Source organism: Cololabis saira, chromosome 1 (genome assembly GCF_033807715.1).
Source record: "Cololabis saira isolate AMF1-May2022 chromosome 1, fColSai1.1, whole genome shotgun sequence".
Classification (NCBI taxonomy): Eukaryota; Metazoa; Chordata; class Actinopteri; order Beloniformes; family Belonidae; genus Cololabis; species Cololabis saira.
In genome coordinates this window covers 17,911,999-17,936,679 of record NC_084587.1, presented here as the reverse complement: position 1 = coordinate 17,936,679, position 24,681 = coordinate 17,911,999, and the positions used below count along the sequence as shown (strand labels likewise).

General features: G+C 43.6%; 1 protein-coding gene across 13 annotated transcripts in view; it reads right to left on the bottom strand.

Moving 5' to 3' along the window:
- Positions 1-24,681, bottom strand: part of LOC133425941 (receptor-type tyrosine-protein phosphatase delta-like) — a 332,624-nt gene that overhangs the window by 169,003 nt on the left and 138,940 nt on the right. For 12 of the 13 annotated variants that reach the window (XM_061716346.1, XM_061716378.1, XM_061716361.1 and 9 more), the window contains exon 1: positions 23,608-23,724. The exons of the other annotated variant lie outside the window; for it this stretch is intronic. The gene's annotated coding sequence lies outside the window, so the exon portion shown is untranslated. Of the gene's footprint in view, positions 1-23,607; positions 23,725-24,681 lie in introns of those variants that run through there. 13 annotated transcript variants of the gene reach the window in all.

Here is a 24,681-nt window from a genome sequence, read left to right as displayed (position 1 = left end):
ACTCCCCTGATCTTCCTCCTAACAGAGAACCTTTGGTCAAACCTGAAAAAGTGAGAGGGCAACCATATAAGTACAAACTGTGACAACTCAGGGCAGTAATAAAGCAAAAATCATTCTTTATTAGGTGGGATTTGGCCCAAGATACTGATATCCAGTATTCCAGAGCAAATGTAAAAACGATGAACTCTTCTAGTATATCTGAAAGCCCGGGAAAGTACGCAGCAACCTAATGATGCTACACCCCTGCCTCTCGCCTGAAGACGCCTGGGACAGGCTCCAGCAGACCCTGAACAGGATAAAGTGAGTATAGATAATGGCCTCTGGGATGTTGCCAGCCACTGTAAACAAAGGGGCCGTAGCCCAGTGTGCAACACAGCCCTGCTAGGGAGGTTTCGCTCCCGAAAGACTGACAAAGGTCACTGGCTTTTTGGAGCACTATGGACGTTTGATGTTGTCAATCAGTGGGGTGTTTAATGTCAGGAATATTCATGAGCACAGTCGATGCTGTGGTTTCAGCAGAACTGCGACTGGTGTTTTCGCAGTGTAGTTCAGCATTAGGAATTTCGTTTTGGGGCTTTGTTAAAAACATTTGAGGCTGGAGCACCGGAGAAATCCTGTGGCGACGCCTCTGGATGGACTAAATCTGGTGTTTTTGGCAACTGAAAACTCCGCACACATGTGGTTCTTAAAGGTATAGTCCGTAATGTTGGAGAGCTAGCAAGATTTTGAAAGTGGCACCTCCTCTAAGCCCCGCCCCCTCCTCCCCCCTCCCGTCAGCGCTCCGTCCAAAGCCACGCCCTCACAAACTACCCCATGTCTCATTCACCTGTAAGCGAGGCCGGTTTTAGGGGGGGGGGCAGGGGGGGCTGTGCCCACCCAAACGTGCATCCTGCCCACCCAATCAAAGTTATGGGGATCCTTTATCTTTTTATAATTTTATTTTTTTATAAATATAAAAAAATATCACAGAATATCTGTACCGTTTCTGATTGGGTGGGCGCATCATTTTTAGACAACAATGAACGCATTCTGCAAAAGTTGTGTCTCGGCGGAGGGACCCGACGTCCCGGCAAAATGAGCACAACAGAGAAGTGTTCAGAACAGCACACAGAGCACACACTGAAGGCTGATTTATGGTTCCGCGTTACACCAACGCAGAATGGTGCGCGTTGCCGCGTACCCTATGCCGTAGGATACGGCGTACCCTACGCCGTAGCCGTGGCAACAGAGCCTGTATGGCAGCGCAGCGCACCGCCACCCGCACCGGCGCTCTCCGCCCTTGCCGGGATGGAGACGCCTCCATCCCCACGGACCCCCATACTGGGCAGGTGGTATTTTTGGCTGCGTTTTTTCGTTTTCTGCGCCATTCTTCAGCAAACGTGTGTGAAAATTTCCGGCAAGATTTTCGACGTGACGAGTGCACGCATAGGACAGAGGGGGGCGTGGGCGGGACTTAAAATGAAGGCATCTGATTGGTTCTTTCCCCCCCTGCCAATTCTCTGGTCCTCTGACCAATCCGTGCCATTCGGTGCGCAAAAAACAGATTGGTCAGAGTTTTTACAGGATTAAAGCTGTCAGAGAGGTCGGATTTTTTTCTTTCATTTTTCTGAACACATTATTCACTGGCTACTCTCAGGATGGAAGGACCATTTCACCCAGTATAACAATAAATGTTTTTGAATACGATTACAGACTATACCTTTAAGTGAACCATGGAAAGACAAGGAAATAAAACATGATCTAAGACTACTGAAGCAGCAACGTTTGGTGAAACAAAACTGTATATCCATGGCAGTCTGTTTGCAGGTTTAAGATGGCCTCCTGGAAACACAGTACTCCGATCAAGTAGTGGATTATCCCACAAGCTGTTGAGAGGTCATAACTATGTTCGCCAGAGGTCACAGGCAAGTATGTTATCAAACAGAAGAATTGCAGCTTTAAGAATTGGTGCCTTTGTAGAGCTGCTGTTTCCTTCGTCCAACATTGAACAGGGGCCACACAAATCAAATACCGGCTTCTCCATACGGTAAGTAACACCGAATCGTGTGTGTGTTGTCACCTTAGTCTTTCAATGAGGAAAGGAACTTTTCTAGGTGGTTTAGCTTGTCTCCCGGACAAATCACATTATCCACAAAGCTATCCACAGCCTCAGGCATGTAAACAAACCGGGATGCACAGAAGAATATGTCAGTAAGATGGTCAGCCAGCAAATATCCTGGATCAACTAAATACAGGCAGCAAAAGTCCATGCCAGGTAGCTCATGTATGCGTCTACTCTCTGCTGCTTTTAAGCTCGACCCTGCCAAAGACAGAAAAGACAACATAAAACAAAAATAAATCATCTATTGTGACATGAGGCCCTCTGAATGCTAATTATAGGGCTCTTGTTCAGTATTGAGTCACTCTGAATGACTCATCGAAAACAAGATTACTAATACTGGAATTCTTCTTAATAAGATGTAACACGCAACTTAGGTAACCGTTGTGTTACAGTTCAGCTAGAGAAACTCATTCAAACCGAATCAGATAAACAGCAAATTATTATATTATTATAACTGAATTATAATATCAGTTATTCACTCATCTTAAGAAACACGCTAGTTAATAATCAACAGTTACAGACATTTTATATCCCAAGAAGGAAATCTGACTGCTGTTTGGGTTTTTTAAATGCTTTTTTCCCCACTCAGACATCAGAAATTATAAAGACAATGTTAGTACCGATAGCATTTTTATCAGCATACTACAGAAATAATGAAAAAGAAAACAAAAAAACCAAGAACCTCAGGCTCTAAAACATAAAAATATGAAGCAGCAGTGAAGCCCAGGTTTACCGAGTCTTATACAATGACAGAATTATGATGTGATCTTTGACTGATGCATTACCTGCTGGCCTGTTTTACATCCCTGTGATACCGCGGCGAGCTTAACGCTGATCTTGTGACAAGATTATGGCTCGAAGAGTAATAATTGAATTTGAGAAGAATTTTCACATCTAGTGTGTTAAGAGTTTATGTCTTACGAGTAGAAAAACACATTTAAATGGTTATTAGTGTTGGGAACTTCATTTTAATCTTCAACATTTACTTTAACACCATAGCTTGAAGCTATAACAGAGATCTCCATAAAGTCAAGAGGAGTCGGGAGAATTGCCTCCCCTCATAAAACCAGCTGCTATGAAAAGATAAACTCATAGTTGAAAAGAAAGTCGCTTCATGGCCCAGACATTTCAGTAACATCGCAAGAAATTATGTCAACCAATAACCCTCCATTAAACCAGTTTGTAGACCTCTCCAACCCTCCCACCACAAAAACCGGGGGTTTCCTTTTTTCTAGCTTTTGCTGTCCGCTACCTAACAGCTAATCTGCCCACATCCACATGGTCCAGGTGTATCAACGGCCACAGCTGCAGGAAATAAAGTAGTGCACAGAAACATCCCTTACTCTGGCACTTTTCTTAAAGCCAATTGCAATGCTAGCAGAGCCAGCTCACCATGGTCCATTTTGGTTTGTCTACAGGAGCTCCAGGCTGCCATAGCAACCATTGGGCTTAGAAATCACAGCAAGGATACGGAGATCAGGGGCCTCATGTACTAAGAGTGCGGCGCACAAAAAACGTGCGTACGCCACTTTCTATGCTCACGGTCGGATGTACAAATAATAAAATAATAATAATAAAACCAAAACTCTTCACGGAACGCAACACAAAGCAAAGAACAGCATTGCCCATAATGAAATGCAGCTGAATCAGGAAGAAAAGCCCCAAATAAATTATTTATTTCAGCTCACAGCCGATGTTTTTTTTTATTTGTTTTACCTGTTTTTGCAAATTTCTTGTTAGGATGAGCGGTTTTTAATGGATAATTATCTTCATTATCATATTCAAACATACATGTATGTATTTGAGGGAGGAGACAGGGCCGCATGTGTGTTCAAATCCACAATGATTGGTATGTACAGAGCAACCTGCGTGGATTTGGGCGTACACACAGTTTTGTACATCTGATTTTTTGCGTTCGTGTAAATTCCACGCACGGTTTCACGTTGAAATACACGCACTCTTAGTACATGAGGCCCCAGATCTGAGCACTTGAAATATATCATGTAAATGGACAGTTGGAAAGATTCTGATTGCATATGTTTAAAAAAATTGGTTTGTGTTTAGCAATGTGAACTTTTGCAGGGCGTTAACATGTTAGAAAAATGACACTGCAAAAGAGTATTTCTAACTCATAAATGTGGTTTACTCTGACCTCATGTGAGTCTTTCTTGTTGTTGTATCAAAGTAGTAGTATTAAAGAACATTTTTGTCATTTTCACCTCAGTGGTCCTCCCTTTAGGTGCAGAGGGTTTATGTCCTGGTTTATGTTTTTATGTCTGGGAAACCCTGGATCTTAAAGCCAGATTTATGTTTCTGCATCAAAGCTACACAGTTGTTATGGGTTAGGGGTGAACCCGACAGCTATGGCATAGCCTCGTGTGCACCTCTCTTCAAAAGTAACTACCTGTCACATTGATGCAAACCACGAGAAATTAGTTTGGTAGATTTTGTTCTTTTTGTTTTCAAGTCGGTTAGAATGATACTTTGCTGCACTCTCTGTATAAGAGTCCGATGCTCGACATTTATTAGCAGTAAATAACACCAGAGACGGCCTAGGGGCAGTGCGTACCCTCAGTGCGAAGATGCTACGCAGAAGTTTAAACAGGCTTCAGTTTCACCAGAGCCTGACATGCACCTTTCCAGAAATGTTACTCCGTGTTGGGTTGACGTGGACCACAATAAATGCAACTGGTCCACTTAGTAGCATTGTTGTTTCTCTACTCTTTTTTTATTCCCACTTCTTCATTTGTTCCAAGCCCAGACGAAAGAGATTGCTGTAATGTATCACCTCCAACCCACATAAGATCTGGTTTATTTCCCCCAATGCAATGTCTGAGCTACACAGATGAAGTAATTAAAAAGAACTGCACCACCTCCTAACATTTAGTGGTGTAACTACAGAGCGACGGAGTAGAATAAATGCCAACGACGACGGGCCTGAAACATGTGTGGTTGCAATTTAGAGACATAAATCACCCTTAAGTCTCTTTGACGAGGCTGTACAAGATTGGTCCTTTTTTTCTTGTTTACTCTTCCATTTTCTCTTCTGTCAATACTTTCTTCTTCTTAGTCTTCGCTGCCATGAAATCCACCGTAGCTCTGCGAGCTAGTTTAACGGTTGTGGATGTGTGCGGCTGTGCTGTGAAATGATAAACAGCTGCTGCAAGAGACAACTGGGATGGGAGTCCGAAGTCACGTTGGTTGGTTTTCGCCAACAGCCGGGACTGAAGACCGTGACAGCGAGACAGACTTTCCTAAAGTAGCCGCATATTCGGTGGAATAAAAAACAAACTCGAGCTGATCATGAAGGAACATTTTTTGGCCCACTTTAAGGTTTTATATATTGTGTATTTTCCCATCCTGCTGATATTGTTGGGTGTGTTATGAGTCCATCCCACACCCTCCATCAGCACACGATGTACGGGGGAGAGCCCTCAGTGTTGGGGGTAAAGTGGCACATCAGAGGCAGTCATCTCTGTAATGTGTTTTAGTACATGGATGGATGGAGGGGGGGGGGTAGATCTATGGATGGATGAGCTGCAGTATGGCTACGGTGTGATTGTAGCAGCTCTGTAACTTGCCACGCATGCAGCTGCAAGAGAGCAGGGCTGGATACACATCAGAACGGATGCGCGCTGACACATGCACAAACACACACACACAGACACACACACAGTTCAAACGATCTAGCTGGATGGGTGACCTCCACAACCAGGTGGAGTACAGCAGTAATTATTTACAGCCCCTGAGCAGCTCTAATGTCAAATAAAATATGGATTTCCTCTGGGCCAGAAGCAGGCTACCCCTTCAATAAATGTGCCTTTTATTCACATGGTACTTCACTTATAACCCAAATCCCAAATGCTCTTCTGTTACACACCACCTAAACTGGCTGTTCAATAGCTTCCGACTTGTCCGCCTGCAACCCCTTCAGCAAAGTCTGCAACTATTCACAAAAGCAGCCAATCGTGAGTCCAGAGCTCCGCAGCGACCGAGCCAGCCTCCTGTTTTGCTCGGATTCTGAGGAGGAGGATGAGCAGGAGGTGGCGGAGAAACCGCGCAGCAGTTCATGAACCCTGCTTCAAGCATTCATTGAATTCCGCGGTCCACCACAAGGCAAGAAACGGCCTTCCGACTGCAAAAGAAGTTTAAAAAAAAACATACAACAAACAAAAGCAAAGCACTTCTCTTCAATGAGCACCAGAGTGACTGCTGATGAGAAAACGGAGCTTCTTTGGATGTGAATGCGCCGCCTCTTTGCTTCCCTCAAGGTGATTTCATGTGGAATGTACAAACTAAGGCCAATATTCATTTCTTCTTTTCAACCATTCAGATTTAAGACGAGATGAAACCCTGAACAACGGTCAAAAAACTTCCACAACTAGAGGGGCAAATAACTTGACGAGGCGAATGGAACATAAAGAACCCTTCTGAAGGTCAAAGAGGATGTGGTGGACAAAAATACATTTTTGATCAATGTCTTCGTACAACAACTGAAAGAAGAAGGATGGGGTTACAAAACCTTTTCCCTCAAATTGATTTTGGCCACACGAGTATTGGAAGTACAAGGCTATAACTCAAAATAACATGCGGGGAAAGATGCAAACACTATGCATGAATTTGGAAATGATGGATAAGTTCCTTGTGCGTGGCAGCACACGGAGGGATCCTGACAACGGTGTGATGAACTATTACTATCATAATTGGGGAAGGCGCTATGTATTTGAAACTTGATTGCATCCTGCATAGGCTGCTGCCTGTTTTGAAGGAAGAGTTCAGCTGTATGAAGTCTCCACACATGCTAGATGCTTAACCAGATGTCTATATGTGCTGACAGATGAAAAAAAAAAAAGAGGAGAGCATAGAAATAAAACAAATCCCTTGAGCTCTGACATGGCATCCATACATGTCTCAAAGCCCACTCTATTTGCATTTTCTGCAGGAATGTTTCAGCCCAGTGTGTTATTTTCCACAACATAATCTTCTAAGAGTAGAGCGCTCTTTCATACGGTCTCATATTTTCCTTTTGGTGGTTACTCAAAATGGATATGAAGCTGCAGCTTGGAAAGATGGAGGGAAGGTGAGAGAGAAGAGAAGGGGAGAAGACGCAGATCTCATCCCTGCCAGTAAAAAACAGAGAAATAACCCTTATCCCCTCTGGCTCAATAATTAAGACTGGGGACAATAAATATGTAATGGGGGCTTTTTCCATCATGTGCGCCGCTCCCTTCTTGGAGATGGGACCGTGGGGAGACAGGCCCAGGAAGAGCAGCTAAGTACACTGGCTATTAAAAATGGATACATGGAACACGTCCCTGACTGGCCCGCTCGACCAACCACCCAGAATGTTGTGATGGGAGTTGCCGTGGTTACAGGGCTCCGAAACGGTCCATGGTTGTCAAGGTGAATCAAGTCACACATGCGAGAGCCTCCGCCTTTTCCCAGGCCTGGGCTCGCGGCCGCTGGGGGCACCAGAACCCGATGATGTCATGGGGGGGGAGATCAGAAAATTTTCGAGAGAACGAGAGGGCTGAGGGTGCCACGCACTGAAAGACACGGATCCCAGGAAGCAAAACTTGTGCACAGATATTTTGTGATGAAATATCTGAACAGTTACAATATATAGTATTTTATGGAGACGTAATTGAAGAACTTCTAAAGAAAAATAAGTAATCCGAACAGGCACTTCCTCTAAAAAGTCGTATTTTTGTGTCACGCTCCATTCAAAAGCAGCCTTGCCTTAATAATCTGTAAAGTACTGTATAGGTGATGTTGCAGTTTTCCTCTTATATCACAAATTATGAGTTTAAGTTTGCATGTTTTCTCGTCTCATTGCTCCATAAAGTCCAGCTCACCATGAAGCATGTGATAGCGCATTTGTTTATCGACCATTTAATTGGGAAGCTGTTGCAGCCAATTTCTTGGGTAATTTTCATTTTACTGATGTCGCTTCTCATCTTCCCCTAACCGACTGGAGCTTCTCACAGCAGAGACGTGAGGGGAAGAGATTCTGATTTGAGTGCCAAAGCTGTCAAAATGGAAAATCCGTGGCCCTGTGGCATCAGAAATGTCAAACTCTGCACGGTTATTGGAGTTGCAGGATTCTGAAGTCACCGTCCTTGATAAACAACTCCATTGTAGGATCCTTCTGCGTTTGAAGTACACTTATCAGAAGCTGTAATCGTGGCACCAATCAGAGAACAAAAAGAAGAATAGAGAAGTGTTTATTTTTCTACAGTCCTTGCAAAACCTTAAAATGTGTTGCTCACTGGGTTTCCTTGATTTAGCCAGTTCACATGAAGCATTGTTTTCTCACATATTAAATCTGATAAGATGATCAAATTAATATTAAAGTCTAGGAAATGTATCTGGAAAACACTGAAATGTAATACATACTTCAATATTTTTGTCTCTTCAATAAGTGATGGGATTTCCAACAGCTACCAACAACGTATACAATAACCTTTATAATGACATTCAAGTGAGCTGAGATGAGCTCCAGTGGAGACGGTACCTGAACAGGAAGAAGCCGTTGCAGGTGATGGATGGATGGATATTCAAGAAGAAATAGACTACTGATATTGGTATCCGAGTCTTAATGTTTAATCCTGATTTTTTTGGCGAGATCCATTTTTTTTGGGTGGCTGTTGACGTATTTTAAATGCATCTCGTATCAGACTTCGTTGTGAACAGGCTGTGAACAGGCTGTGAAGTGACCCGCATGTGCAGACGGACGAAGTGACGTCAAACAGCGGAAGTCACATCACGGAGCCTTGGTGACTACTTTTTGTACGTTTTTGTGCCATGAAAATGGAAAAATCTGAAAACAAATTATCATAAGAGGAAACGTGAGAAAAAGGAGGGCAACTGTGACTTTAATCACATAACAAGACAGATGAGATCTGATGGAAAACATTAAATAAGTATCCAATTCAAAAGCACATATGAAAAGTGACCCATGTCTGATGTGAAAAACATCAGATTTTGCGTCATTTGAGCAAAATAAGCAGCCAAAGGAAATTGGATTTGAACGTGGCCTCAGTCAACAACTAGTTCTCTTACCCTCTATATTCGTTGCCATAATGGCAGCTCCCACAGCTAACTCACTGCTAGGGCGCGAACCGTGAAAGATATGGACATAATGCCTCGGTGGCAGCACCAGCATCGCAAGACCTGCTCCAGAACTGCTGTCTGGCCACTCTGCTTGTTTGCTCCCTCCTTCTTGATGCCTTCCTCTTGACTCTCAACAGCATTCATTTGTCTTTCTTCTTTGGTGTCAATGTGCAGTCAATGCAGCAGACAGTGTAAACTTTACTAGCCCCTGCAATTCCTGCAGTGTGTTACAATAACAAAGGAACACGGGCCTCTGAGAATATTTTTTTTATTTTCCTTGAGAGCAATTCATGATTGGGATGTCCTTGTTAGTTTGCCCCTGTCTGAACAGTCCTAATTGTTGCCACCTGTGTGTTGTCAGTAGGGCTGTGCGATTAATCGATTTTAAATCTAAATCGGATTTATTAATCAAAATCGATGTTAAAAAAGGAAAATCGGAAAATCGATTATCCTTTTTTGCAGCTGGCTGGATTACAGACAGAGCTCGTCTAGTCATCTTTGTTTGGTCAAGAAAATTGTAAATGTTGTCACTTTACTAAACTCAAGGAGGATTTACAGTATCTTTCAATTGCACTTCATTCCCAATAGGGAAATTTGTTTGCTATTTTTCTTTAAAAATAAAGATAAAATATTTGAAACAATTTATTCCATTGTCTTTTGTAGTTTTACCAAAAAAATCGAAATCGAAAATCGGGTTTTCAGAGAAAAAAAAATCTGGATTTTATTTTTGTCCAAAATCGCCCAGCCCTACTTGTCAGCCTATGAATAAACATGGTCCTGTCCGTTGTGCCTTTGTGCTCTATTCCTTTCAAACCAGACTTGTTTTCCTTGGTTTATCTATTTAGGTCTACTGAACTTTTTGTATTACCCAAAACCTCCTTTTGCCTTTTTTGTCCTTTTGTCTTCTGTTTCCTGCCTTCGAGTCCTCCATCTCGCCTTCTGCCATCCCCTCATGACATGTTAGGAAGCTGTGCACCAGCAACTTCACAGCACATTCACAGCCTTTTAAAATTATGCAAATTCAGTGATTCATGGGGCTCCAACCAATGAGAGGTTGTCAGAGCTAAGTGAAGTGGAAGGCAAGATGAGCATGACCATAATCGCACTAAATGCAACTAAACACATAGATGATATCAGTCAGTTAGGCAATCTTTGCATACTATAATGAAGAAGCCAGACAGCAGCAGAACATGTGGACTGGTACCGCACATGTTCACGTTTGTTGAATTGGTCCCCTGGTAAGCACATGCATGCTAGGGAGGGTTTAATGTGCGGAAGCAGCTGTCTGTCAGAGCACAGCTTCAACTCCATGTGTAAATGATGACGGCATCAATCCCGACGTCGCAGCACTGGAGGGGATTTAGGATCGGAGATCAGCGCGAAAGCCCGCTCTGTAGGCTGAGTGAGACCAGCACTAAAACACTGCAAAATACTCTAAATACTTTCCACTTCATAAACGATTTCACCAGAAGGTCAGACTGCAGTTCAATTGCTTTGATTGCCGCCTGGAGCACCGCATCACTTGTAGCATTGATTAAGATTTGGTTTAAGTAAAACAAATACAAATAAAATAAACTCACAAGGTTTGCATTGATGTTGCAATTACATAATACCCAAGTGCTGAATCTTAGAATATAATAATCTGACAGTGAGAGCTTTTGACGGCCAAAGCTTGTTTTTCAGAGTTAGAGATGAAGAAAATCTTCATAATGTACAATCAGCTTTAAAATACTGCGCCTCAAGTCATAATGGTCAGCTTTCCTGCTAGTGTTCACACATGTTCAGTCATGTGAAAAAGAAAGTACACCCTTGTTAATCCCAACGCTTTATGTATCGGGACACGTTTGTGTCAGTGTTTAACCAAATCTGAGTGAAAAAAACTATAACATCACTCTTCCGCTTGTGTTCGTGTAAATGTGGAACTGTGAATTAAAGACATCCCAAATTTTATATCACATGTCCAAAGAACATTGTTCCACAAGTCTTGAGTTTGCAGCTTCACACACCTACACTCTGCTGTCAGGCTATTTTTCCAGACAGGAGAGCTTTTCTCCCGGCTCCCCGTCCAAGAAAGTCATGGATACTTTCTCTAAGTGTCCTGTCATGAGGTTTAACATTTAACACGCTACCCCGGACTTCTGGAGTCTGAGATGTTGAGGAGATTTTGCTGCTTTTTGCTGTTTCCTGCAGGGACATCCATTCGAGGGAAGCTTGGAAAGTATCTTGAATGTTTTCTACTTGTGACTAGCAAAATCAAAGGAGCTTCTTTCAGCTTTTTTCTTCTTCTTAGCGGTCACCAAAGTGGATCATCCTGTTTCACATATCGATTTAACCCCCACCACATCAGATGCCCTTCCTGAGACAACCCCATTTATCCGCGCTTGAGGCCGCCACTGCGTGTGACTGAAATCAACAATCTGTGGAATGTTGGGCTTCATCTAAGATCGTGGCTGATATCTTTCCCCTTTGGCATTGTGTCAACACACTCCTGAACGCTCCAGATCAGCAATCTGGCAAAAGTCTGCTTCTATAGAGTTGCTCACACCTGCTGATAATCAGCTAATGGATGGATTTCAATTATGATGACCTGGATGCTGATGATGCTTAATTACCAGGGAAGCGTTGACGGTTTACCCAGAACCGCACAAAACATACGTCACTCGCAATTTTCTTGGCAGATTATGATTCTCCTCTTAAGAGCTGCAGTTCACCACGTTCAAAGGATTCTTTATTCAAATATAAATATATATCTTCTTTTTTTATATATATATATATCTTCTTCTTTGTTAAGCTGAAAATATAACCGTGATAAAAAATGATGATGAATAACTTTCTCCAAAACTTCAGCAGATGACAGGGAAATAAGAAAAAAACAAAACAACAAAAAAAGCGCTCAAGGTTAACTGGTTGGAGGTACTTGCTCAAATTCCAACAAAAAAGGAAATTGCATTATATCTACTTTCAAGGCACAACACCATTAATTTTTAACAGTTTCCTGTTTTGTTCCCATTTGAAACTTTACAAGTGCATCAGAGCGCAGAACAAAAAACATTTTTCAAAAACTATGAACTCAAAATGAAGCTTCATATTAGTGATTTTGCAAGTGAAAAAAATGGCTGTGGTAATAAAACCTGAGAGGTCATACATAAACGTGGACAGCAAGCTGACATCAGATGTCTCAGCAGCATTCTGTTCCAATTTCTGATGCATTTATATCTCGAAATTCCCTTCAAAATAGTAGAAATGTTTTGTTTTTTTTTACATTATGAATAGCATGCACTATAGATGTGCACTCACTTTTGTCATTACCAGCAGACATCCAGTCAAATATCTTGCAGGGTAGAAAAGAACATGCAGGACTGTCCTTTGACACTTTCGGTGTAGCAGATTTTAAATACAAGAAAATTCAAAGTGTTTCACATACAAAGTTGTTTTTTCTTTTTAAGTGCAATAAAAAGTAAAAGACTAGCTGTCTGGATACAATTTGATGGGCTCATGTTGAGTCGTTTGGACCCACAGTTCGGTTTGGAAACATGTGTCACGCCACTTAAAGTCACCCCTCCAAAAGGTACAAGAGTGAGTGGGATACAATAGTTTACAAAGGGACATTCTGCCAAGGCTTTTCTTTTACATAAAAAGAAGAAGACATGCTGTTTTATGTGCTTTTCACATGTCACTTTTAAAGTAGCAATTTTATTTCCCACCTCTCTCCTTCTCAGACTCCTAGGGAACAGACTACAATGAAAATCCTCCCTTACATAAATCACAACACAAACCTGCCTTGGATAAACACTAATATCTGGAAAACAAGACTGGTATAATCATAAAGGGACATAATGATCTAATTTGTCACTTCCTCAAACTCTGATGGGCCAATACATCAGCGCAGGAAAAGTAATTTGTCAGGGAGCGTTGGCAGGTTATGGCAGAGCGCTGATGGATAGGCGCTCTGGATGGAGAGGATGGGTGAGCTGCCCTTGTCCAAGTTATGAGAAGGAGAGAAATGGGTGGGTGGGTGGGTGGGTGGGGGGGCTGGGAGGGTGGAGGCGGGCGGGGGAGTCGCGGTGAGACCCAAATGTGTTCTGAACAGACTCGTTTGTCACGCTTTGTCATTAAGGGACATCAAGTCAGTAAACAGGCTGTGCGTGCATGCGACGGTACATGCGTGCGTGACAGAGCCCCGAGTGCGCTCAGGCTCCGTGTTTGACAGTGCGTAATGAGTGTGCATGTGCACTTAATTACCGCAGCGATCTCCTGCTTGGGAATGCAGTTCGCCTTGTACCTAAACCGGCCTGCGTTTGTGCACTCGGGTCCCCTTCTGGGCTGGAATCCAAAATATTCGAGCCCAATCTGCATTATTTATAGTTGTTTGTTGTAGTTTTTTGCGGTTCACCCGAGCAGCAACGGGTGTGAAAGGGGAGGTAAAGGACAGTGACATATGGAAAATTCCAGAAGATAGCCTTCGTCAGGAGGGTAGTATTTCTGTCTACGGATAAAAACAACATAAGAAGCATTACAGCTAATAGATCGCTCTGGACCCTCCGGTTCTCCCATAGGGGCTAGTTTGGAGCAGTGCAAACAGGCTGCAGAAAGGGGTTTAGGAGTGCTGCCCTCAGATAGTACACCACTCTACACTCTCATAAATGCACTTTAAAATTTCTCTCTAAACCCCCCTCCACCCCCCGTCGTCATATCTGCCATATACACACACATATACAGTCCCTCTCCTCCGGCCTTTCTGGCAGGCCGGCCGTGTTTATCCTTAGTGACCTGCTGTGCCAAATCAATGGTAGCCAGCAGCCCTTCCTTCCACGAGCGCCACCATTTCGCTGGCTGCCACCCAGCGCAGCCGAGAGGCAGCTAAACGGTCTACGAGGAGAGCGGGAGCGGCGCAGCCAGGCTCCTCACAATGAGCGTGCATCACAACAGGGAAAGGGGGGGGGGGCATACACGAGTAAATAAATAAATAAATCAATCAAACTATCACAGGGTTGCAGTGTGTGTGCATGTGCGGGGCAGCCAATTTGTGGAGGAGGCTGGCTGTTTGCTGCTCGCGCTGGTGCTGTGTGCACGGGCTGGGCTTATCACACGCAGCCTGGCTCGCCGGTGCATGTGCGAGGATGGAAAACCCTGCGCCAGATGATTACAATACTGAGGTTGACGGTTTGCAGGATTCCAATCAGAGAGATGCAGCTCTGCAGTTGCAGTACAGATGATTGTTCTCTTTCAGTGGTTCTAAAAGAATGCATACATTAAGTCCTTCCCCCCTTAAACCACATAACAAACACACTCATCCACACATGCTCTGCTGGCACGGTCGGCCTCTAATCTGTGAATCAGCATATCAGCCAAGAAATGCCAGATTACTTCACAATCCTGCGTTTCATTGCCTTTAACTCTGCAAACGTCGTCCACGTCCCGGTTTGAAGACCGTCTCCCGGAGACACTCTCAGGAACACCGTTCTGCACTCGGACGTGCACACGCCCCACCAGGGAGCGCCGACGGTCTCGGGCTCAGAAGGTGACTCGCCTCTGCGCAGGCGAGGGGGATCAATCTGTGCCGTAACTGATTTCTGAACCCGGCTCGAGTGTCCCTGTCGCCTGCGAGACGGCACACGCTGCAACAACAGCTGAAGGCTAATTAAATTTTCATAATTAACTTATTTGATGACCAGAAGCTGCTTATCAAGCGCTCCCCCCTGAAATCCATCACATTAAAGTAGCTTTAAAATATCCTCTGAAGACTTCTGGGCGTCTGAGCATCATCAGAAAGAGTTGGACTGGATGTAGGGGAATTTGTTTCAAGCCTCTATAAAATGTAATGATTTTGCTTTTATCTCCTCAGCCCAATTCCATCTTTTCTTCATGCCAGTGCGTTAGATTAGGTTTGCTACATACTCACATCTCTTCTAATCTGTTCATGATTCGTATGAATAAAATATAAGGAGGGCACAGGAAAGCGTGTCAATTTGCTCAGTATTAAGCTGCAGACTTTGGCAAGCGGTTAAAAAAAAAAAAATTGCCTCAAAGATAGTTCAGATGGAAAAAAAAATAATAAAAAAAACACCACACTTCTCAATTTATCGACGTTGGAGCAGAGACGGAAGACGAGCTCCATCTGTAACTCTAGAAGACAACCTTGTTATTTTCAATAAAGCTATTATAGGAGCTTCTTATGAGTGGGACAGGGAAGGCCGGCAGTGGGAGTGGGGTCTCTGCGCTTTGGGCGCGAGAAACAGAGGATGCACAGGGAAAGTAATGCCAATCTCTACACCGGGGGATGTATTAAATGACCGGGCTAATTTAATATTGAGATATTGAGAAACCTGCTAAGGCACTTCCTGTGTCTAAAGGCCATTCAGGAATGGAGCAGTTGGCGCTTGCTGAGTAGGTGGTTTGGGATGCATTAGTGAGAAAAGGAAATGATTTCATCGAACGTATTTACAAGCTGAGTGATGGGCACAGTGTGATTATCCGAAGGAACGTCTATCGGTATGATTTATCCAACGCTTTGGCATGTCTAGAACAAAGACCTACATCACATGGTGCCTTGAAGGGGAGGGGCATGACTTTTTCAAAGGTTGATACATTTTCCTGAGGCGTTCGTGTCATGTCAGTGACATGTTCGACTCCAAATACAGCAGTAGAAAACCTCTCTCTATAGCAATTTCTGTCTCGCTCCGTTCGTAGGGATCGATTTCAGCTGGTGGAGACAGCTGCTTGATTTAACTATTTACGTATATGTAAATCTATTATTATATTAAACTTCAGTGTATTATTCTTTATTCATCATATATATCCTTTTTAGACTGCACACATCCTTTACTGAGAAAACGTGGCAAATCTTCTTCGTCTAGTTACATCTAACATAAAAGTTGGAGGTCCGAACATGGAATGAAGTCACGGCCGAGGGGGCCGGCCTCCAGTTGCAAAGTTGGGATCTTTTGTAGCCATTGTTGATGCAGAGCTAAGCTATAAGCAGCATTTATCTCAAACATCCTCCTAAAAGCAAACAGACATGCGTCTGTGGCTGATGTGAAGAAAATAAACCAGACCTGTTATAAACAGTAATATTAGCTAATATTAGGTTTGTTCAACTTCAAACTGGAAATTTCGGATGTCAGAGTACAAACATGCTATACATTACCCGTTCTGTTTGATGCATGTTTATCTTTTAACACATTTGGTTATGCTAGGTGTGAATGCTCAAGCTAATAGGCGGCCACTAGTGTTTGGAGTTCTCAGGATTCATGTTAATGCTAGGTGTGAATGCTCAAGCTAAGAGTTCTCAGGATTCATGTTAATGCCAGGTCCAGGTCAAGTTGGAGTTATTTTGGAGGTTCTGAGTTTTCAGTCAGGTAAAGCTGCAGTTGGGAACTTCCCAAACATCCAGTAACTGGCTCCTATATTTGAATGCCTACAACGTTTATGCCCCTCCCATCCTCTCTGCTAAACTCCGAAGCTCGTCCCCTCCACCAGCTATTGAGACGAGCGCCGCTTAGCTAAGCTGTAGTGCGTGAGCACGATGAATTTAGGGGGTGGAGGGCTGTCTGAAGGAGGTGTGCAACTCTGTAATTGACATGCAGTAAACACGCCCCCTGGCTCTGATTGGAGGAGTTTTAACGGGAGCGGTGACAAGTTCATAGCGAGCTGCAGGTGGTGCCAAAGGAGTGGATTTGTTTCTCAAATGACCTAGTTTCAGTAACATAATCAGAAAATATAGCAATAATTTCAGAATATAAAAAAATACACTTCTCTGCAACTTTAAAACATGCAAACTTTTACCTCCAACTACAGAAGAATGATCTCCACCCACATTCCTTCTACTTCACAGAATATAAACATCCAATACGTTCAGAAATGCCCCCTGACTAAAACATTCTTCTCTTCGGATGAACGCAGCGTGACATATAATGCCAGGTTTGTAGTAATTGCTGCCTGAAGCCTTTTGTCTCCTGAGGGGAGAATATGTCGAGTAATTTTAAATGTTTGGTGCTTATAAAGCGATTATTTATCCACGTGCACACACACCCCTACTCAGTCTTGAGTCTTGAAAGCGTTGGAACTATTTAAGGACAGTTATTTACTGTGACTGCTACACGCAGAAACCCCTCACAGTAAAGGATGAAGCGCAGACATGTCACATATCACGCATCGCTTAATCTCAGGTGCCCTCGGGAGTCTGAGGAAAATAGGGACGCCGGACATAATTCCTGAACATGAAGAGCCAAAAATTGGATTTTTGTTGGACTTTCAGCCCCCACCCCCCCTGGAGACGGGGCTGGGAAAAGAAAGACGTCAGGATGGAGGATAAACAAAAAAGACAAAAGGAACGGCCCGACTCAACAGTCTGGTCCCGTCATTTGGCAGTAACAAACCAACAAAAAAAAAATGGAATCACAGTCATTAATTAAAGATTGGAAAGCATTAATCTTGGACCGACAAGAGAACTGGGAGCTCAGGGGCACTAAGTGAATTAATGTGTTGTGGATGATTGCTGGGAGCCAATCGTAGGTGTCCAGTTGCTGTTTTGGCCCTTTGTGAATGGAGCTCGTGTGAGAGCGGGCCAAAGGCTGAAGCTCTGCCCTCACGGCCAGGATTACAAACACTGTCCTCATAATACGACCTGAAAAACCCCACGCTTTAGTCTGAGATGTTCATCAAAGTTGCCCGCTTCGAGGCCGCATTTATGATTTGTAGAATGAAATTTAAAGTGGAGTCACATACCGTAAGAGGACTAAGGGCAGGAGGCAGGCTTCAGGAACAGAAAAAAGAGACTTAATACCTAAAGCTGATCGAGCCCAAAGGAAAGCCAGAAACAAAGTTTTAAAAAGTCAACAAGCTTCAAAGTGGCATGAGTCATCGCTTGGTGAAAGAGGCGTGCGTGAATAAAAGCATTGAGAGAAATGATTGTTGGATTAGAGGTGAAGAACGGTCAAGCGGCAGCACCATACACTGCAAAAACAGTCTTTCTAGAAATAAACATGATATTCTGTAAATTCTGGCCCAAATTGTCTTATTTTAGGGGAAAATATCTCTGAACATTTTTCTTGACTAGAATTCTTAAAACTAACTTTTTTGAAATACATTTTTATTCTTACTTAGAAATGAGTTTTTTTTCCACAGTGTAAGATTTTGGTGTCAGTGACTAAAATGCTGTACAAGTGGGCTTTGTTTATCAGCAAATGATGTAAATATATCCTTACATATCATCACAGCTGAAACAACTCAACTGGCTGAACCCAACCGTCAAAATATATCCCAATTCACCAAAAGTGCTAAACACAAAGTACCTCAACCGATGACAGCTAGCCGTTAGTCATAAACTCTGAAATCTAGCGACAGAGACCCAAAGCATTTTTGGACCGGGCTGTAAATATGTTTATTACAGCTGTAAAGTTGGACATTTTAACATGGGAGTCATCTGAGATTGAAGCCGGCCCCCTAGTGGTCAGTCGTGGAAGTGCACTTTTAACACTTAAACGTAGCTTCTCGATTTGATAGAAAAACTTTGCAAGATATTCCATTTAATTTTGGTCATTTACACAGAATGGGTCATTTTTATTGCAGCATCAGCTTGAAGAGCAGCTTATATTAATGTTGATCGTTGTATTTCAGAGAACAGTACTTGCACAAATTCTTTTTTTTGGTTACGATCATTGTCGAGTTCCTTGCGTTTCTTCATTGGCCCTTGTTTCCCATTTAAAACATGAACCTGCTCAGCGATTCTCATTTTCCCACAATCCTCCACTGATGATAACAGAATAATACTACATTTGTATTTCCACAGTGGCAGATTTAAGAGTAGCAACCCCTGGACAAAGTAGCTGCTCAAAGCGACTGACAAGTGACTGCTGGGAAAGCACCGCAGTAATGACGGATTGGTGCCAAAGATATTACCCAAAGAAAAGAACAGAGATTTTAAAAGGCTGCAAAACTTTGGCGAGTAAAAGTTTCACATCATGTTGTTTCAAAGAAAGTGGAGCAAACTGTGGCTGAGCGCTCTATCTCCGGATCAGTTGAAGGACCACGATGGCAATTTCACAGATATCAACCGAGTCACCGCAACACCGATTAAAAACGGGGAATAACGAGATGTAATGCAAACACCGAGGACGAGGCGAGAGAGAGAGAAAGAGAGGTCAAGGCGAATGTGATGAACACATTTTCAAACGAATAGGCCTTGAAAACGGAGAATACAGATAGAGCCATACGGCTCCAAACGGCAGCAAATTCTCTGGCAGAAGGAAGAAAGTGATGTGGAAGTCCTGCAGCCGTGCAACTAAGCCCCTGCCGCAGATTAAACTGCATGGTAGCGAGGAGGGGTGAGGGTGGGGGCGGGACAGGAGCGGAGAGTCAAAAAGAGCAGGGGAAAGAGCTGTTCGGGGGGGAAAATAGGGCTTTTTGCGGTCTGGCACAAGTTTGTTCCTTACAGCCGTCATGTGTGCCGTTGGGGGGGAAGAAGACGAGGGAGCCGGACACAGGAGAAAAAAAAAAAAAACACGAGGCAAGGGAGACGATGGTAGAGATAATGAACGCTGAACTGAGAGAAGAGGGAAACACTTAAGCTGTGGAAGATCAGCTCAGATTGTCGGGGTGATTTTTTTTGAGTAAGTGTGGCTGGAAAAGGGAATTGTTGTGGCCGGGCCTGGCTGCCAAGTTATCCTCCAAACCTCAAATATGTCATTCTCTGTCCCTCCTTGACAGTTCGTTTCCTCTATTCTTGTCAGCTCGGCTGTGCACAGGCCCCCACGCACACAACCCATGTAACACATGTGGAAATCTGACGCTGGTGCGTCTCTGTTGTGGAATAAGGAGCCGAACTCCGCTAGAAATGTCCCCGAGCACAAAAAAAAAAAATATGTTTGCAGTGTTTGCTCGCAATGTTCTGCCTCTACACCCCTTTGATAAAAAGAAAAAAGGAAACAAGCAAACAATTTTGTTCTGGGAAGCGAAAGATTGAGCCGGCGCACAACGACAAAAAAAAAAAAACCCAAAGATGAGAGCCACAAAAACAAAAAAAGACAAACAGAAACAACAAGACCTGCCAGATGAAGCGGGGGATGGCCTGAAGTTGAATGTTTAATAGCTCGCCATATGCTCCCCTCCACAGGTGAAGGCATCTTTGCGATAGATTACCCATTCAAAGCCTGCATGTGGGTGTGACTGTTGAGATGAATGGACGAAAACAGGGGGGAAAAAAAAGAAAAAAGGTGAGTGAGGGATGAGTGGCAGGGGAAAAAACGACAGGGACAAGCACGAAAAGAAAAAAAAGAGGCATAAATGAGGCGTAACGTGACCTCATGGATCAAGCAGAGAACAAACAAACGAAACAGAGATGACAGAAACAAATATTATCGATCGGGCCGGGAGGCTGGAGAAAGTGAGAGCAGAGGGCGATCGAGACGTCAGGCGGAGAAAGAGACGGGAAGGGCTGAGACAAGCCGCGGATAGATGATAGGGGGGAGCCGAGATAGATTGGAAGCTGTCCCCCGAATCGATGGGATGGCTGCGTCTCTCCCACCGCTCTCGTCTGCCCGGCCGCCCCCTCCGCTCCTCGTCCTCTCATCCCGCCGCACAGCGGGATGCTGGGTAACCGAAGGTGAGACACGAGTCTCCCGCCCGCCGGCGTTAACTGGAGCGGCCGGTTTTCATCACTCTCAAAATAGCTTCTTAGAAAGTCTTTACAGCAGGACTCGGGAGGATTAGCCAGGCAGGTCCCCCTCTACTTTGCCTGAGCAAATAATAAATAATAATTATTATTATTAGGATCAAACTTCCTGTAGACCTGAGGTCTGCTCAAACTGTCAGCTCCTTTAAATCAGGGTTAAAAACATTACTGTTTACTGAAGCGTACTCCTAATTTAAATACTTACCCGCTGGACTCTACTGCCCTTACTTTTTAACAACTTTTTTATTATTTTACCTCTTTTCTTATCATTTTATTTCATTTTATTTGTTATTTGCTGTTTAATTCTGTACTGTTTACTGAAGCGTACTCTTAAATTAAATACTACAAATCGGCACACATTACTTATGTAAGACCCGGTCTTTGTACGTTTTGACCGTATAGAAACGTAATTCTTGCCTTACCTGCTGTACTCTACTGCCCTTACTTTTTAACAACTTGTGCTTTTTATTATTTTACCACTTTTTACCTTTTCTTATCATTTTATTTGTTATTTACTGTTTAATTGTGTCTTGCCGCTTTTAATGTTGATGTAAAGCACTTTGAATTACCTTGTGTCGAATTGTGCTATACAAATAAACTTGCCTTGCCTTGCCTAATAATAAAAAAAACAGGAAACCTGTCTCCTTTCTTGTGTTTAATTTGACGTTATTTGTTTCTTGACGGCTTCTTTGCAGCTGGCCAGATGGGATGACCAGCTGGCGGCGATCCGGCTCGGCCGACCTGCTCCGGTCTTCCCGGTTCGGGCCGCTCCGTCCCGGTTTGGTGGAAAAACCGAAAAAGCACAGCGACTATAATCGTCAACCCCGACTCACGGCATCCCAGGACCCGGCGGCACCTCTCCCGACCTGACCCAAGCTTCCGGGGGCAAAGCTGCACACATCCGTGTTGCAGCTTTACGCTTCAGTGCGTCGAAACGCAGGAAAAAATGTTTTAAAAAGCGCTGACAGACGTGTAATAACACGGCGCGCGTCTCCCCCACAGCTGGCTCTGCAGACACACTGGCATCCATCACTTCTTGTGAAACTTAATCTCTCTGAGAGGTGGAACAGCTGCAGTGGCACAAATGTACACACACACACACACACACAAATTTGAAGATAAGCCTGAGTAAACTTGTTCATGCTTGAACTGACATGTGATGAGCCGACCCTGACCCAGAAGGGTGGGATACAGCTCCTTCAACTCACGTCTAATCTTTAATCATACGCGTTTTAGTGGATAATTCTCTCCTTTAAGATACGATTTTATGTTCAAACATTTTGACGAGTTAAAGCCGCACGGGGAAACTTTTAGCTCAGCGGGTCCCCCTACAGGTGTGGAGGGAAAGTAGCTTTTATGACATTGCGCTGCAAAGCGATACACAGCTGTGTGGCGGGATAAACGACTCGGACAGTAGTCCAAAGTTACTGTGGGTTGTTTGTGCCGATGGCAGAGACAAGAGGCCGCGAGAGCGAGATGATCCGTCCTAAATGTAATCAAATATTGCTTCAAAGTGAACTTTAAACTGAAGTCTAAACATAGAGAGCTCCTTTGTGTTGCGTTATGCAGCTACGTAAGTTATGGAAACAGGACATCGGTGTGTCTTTAACAAGCCTTAATTCAGACCGAGGCACTTAACCTGGATCAAAAGCCTTTTTCTGGCCGTGTGAGACCTTTTCCAAATGGCATGTTTAGTCCGTGCACATGTTTGACTCCGGCACGCTCACACCTCGCTGCTGTTTGAGTGCTTGCATGATTGATTGGGAAGCTAGTGAGGTCTGTAATACTGGCATTGACGGTGTTCGTGCAAGACTGCTGACTGCTGTCAAACATGCAGGCAAACACGCAGCCACCAGCACATTACAGCACATCACGCTCGTCGGGTTACACCGCTGGCGTGGAGGGACGTATACCTGCAGGAAAGCTGGGAACAACCCTTATATCACAGGTGAAAGCTGGTCACAACAGTATGGAAAACAAAAAAAGATGGAAATCAGCCTCTCTTTTGTTTAGGACCACTAACCCCACAGACAGACATGAACCTCTGTAATCCACTGTAGCCTCTTCTGAGCCTGAGACACACATAAATCCACAGAACCCACTAACAGTCAAGCAAACCCCATGTCTCTGTACCTGGATGCATGCACCATCACACATCCATCTAGTCTGGTCCAGTGCCAGTGGCTGGGGCCCAATCATGAGGAAATACCTCTGAGCAGCGAAAGCTCCCACCCGGCAGGAATAAACCCCAAAGGGGAACCAAGCCTACTTAATCTCTCATCAGCACGAAAAAAAAAACCTAATTTCATGAGCCGTCCTAAAGCAACAACAACTGCAATCATCTCCCAGCCAAACAACAGGAGAGAAAAGCAATTTTCCGGTTAGCCTTGCATCTGTAGAAGAGGCATATTGGGTATAGATAAGGTAATGAAAGCCTTTACATGAAGAACACAAGGAGAGATTACAATAAACGTTGAATGGAGCTGAACTGGGATCACACAGCTGGATACTTCAACTCCTGATTCACGGATCATTACAGGAGAGGCACATGTTCCCATCAGAAAGCCAAGGAGAGATGGACAGATACCGGGTGCCACTCAGGCGCGCAGATGCGTCCGGCCGCTCCGCCGGGGCGACGCTTCTCCAGGAGAAGTTCGGACTCCGCCGCGCATCTCAACAATCACTCAAAGTCAGCCGTGGCTGTGCGAGGAGACGCGCTCACCATATCAACACCCTGCAGGGAGCCGTCGTCGGGGAAAGTCTCAGTCCGAATACACTCAAGCTGTCCGTCCGTGCGTCGTGTGCCTGTACAACATCCACCGCGGCTGCAGCCCAAATAATCCAGCAGCGACCCGAGCGTCTGCTCCAGCCTCCCTCCCTCTCTCCCTCTCTCTTTCCCTCTCTCTCTCCATCCCTCCCTCTCTCTCTCTCTACCAACCGCACTCCCTCTCGCTCCAGTAATTTCCTGCGCGGAGCGAGCGCATGTGTGTGTGTTTGTGTGTGTGTGTGTTTGTGTCTATGATTCGGTAAGGTTGTCCCCAGGTGTGGTGGAGGGATTTAAAGATGCAGAGGACCGGACCGGACCAACGCCTCGTTTCCACATGTGCACTGTGGTTTATAGTCAGATAGAAGTCCATTCAATCCTATGGGAACCCCAGTGACCTCTGGTGTTGGTGTCAAACCCTTCTTTCAGGTGTTTTCCTGAACATATACATTCACTGGCCAACTGGTACTTCATCAGGCACATCTGGAATACCTAATGTATTGTGTGACTGTCTACACATATATATATATATATATATATACATACACACATACATACATACATACACACACACACACACACACACACATATATGTGTGTGTATGTGTATGTGTATATATATATATATATATATATATATATATATATATATATATATATATATATATATACACACATACACACACACACACACATATCATATCATATATACATACACATTATATATATGTATATATATATATATATATATATATATATATATATATATACCGTACACACATACACACATACATACATACATACATACATATACATATGTGTGTGTGTATGTGTATATATATATATATATATATATATATATATATATATATATATATATATATATATATATATATATATATATATATATACACATACACACACACATAAATAAATAGCGTATCCTATAGTACCAACTTTCTTTTTTTGGCTACCGACCTCCAGAAAACCAAAAAGAGAATAGAAAAGCAAAGAAACATTTACAGATAGTCA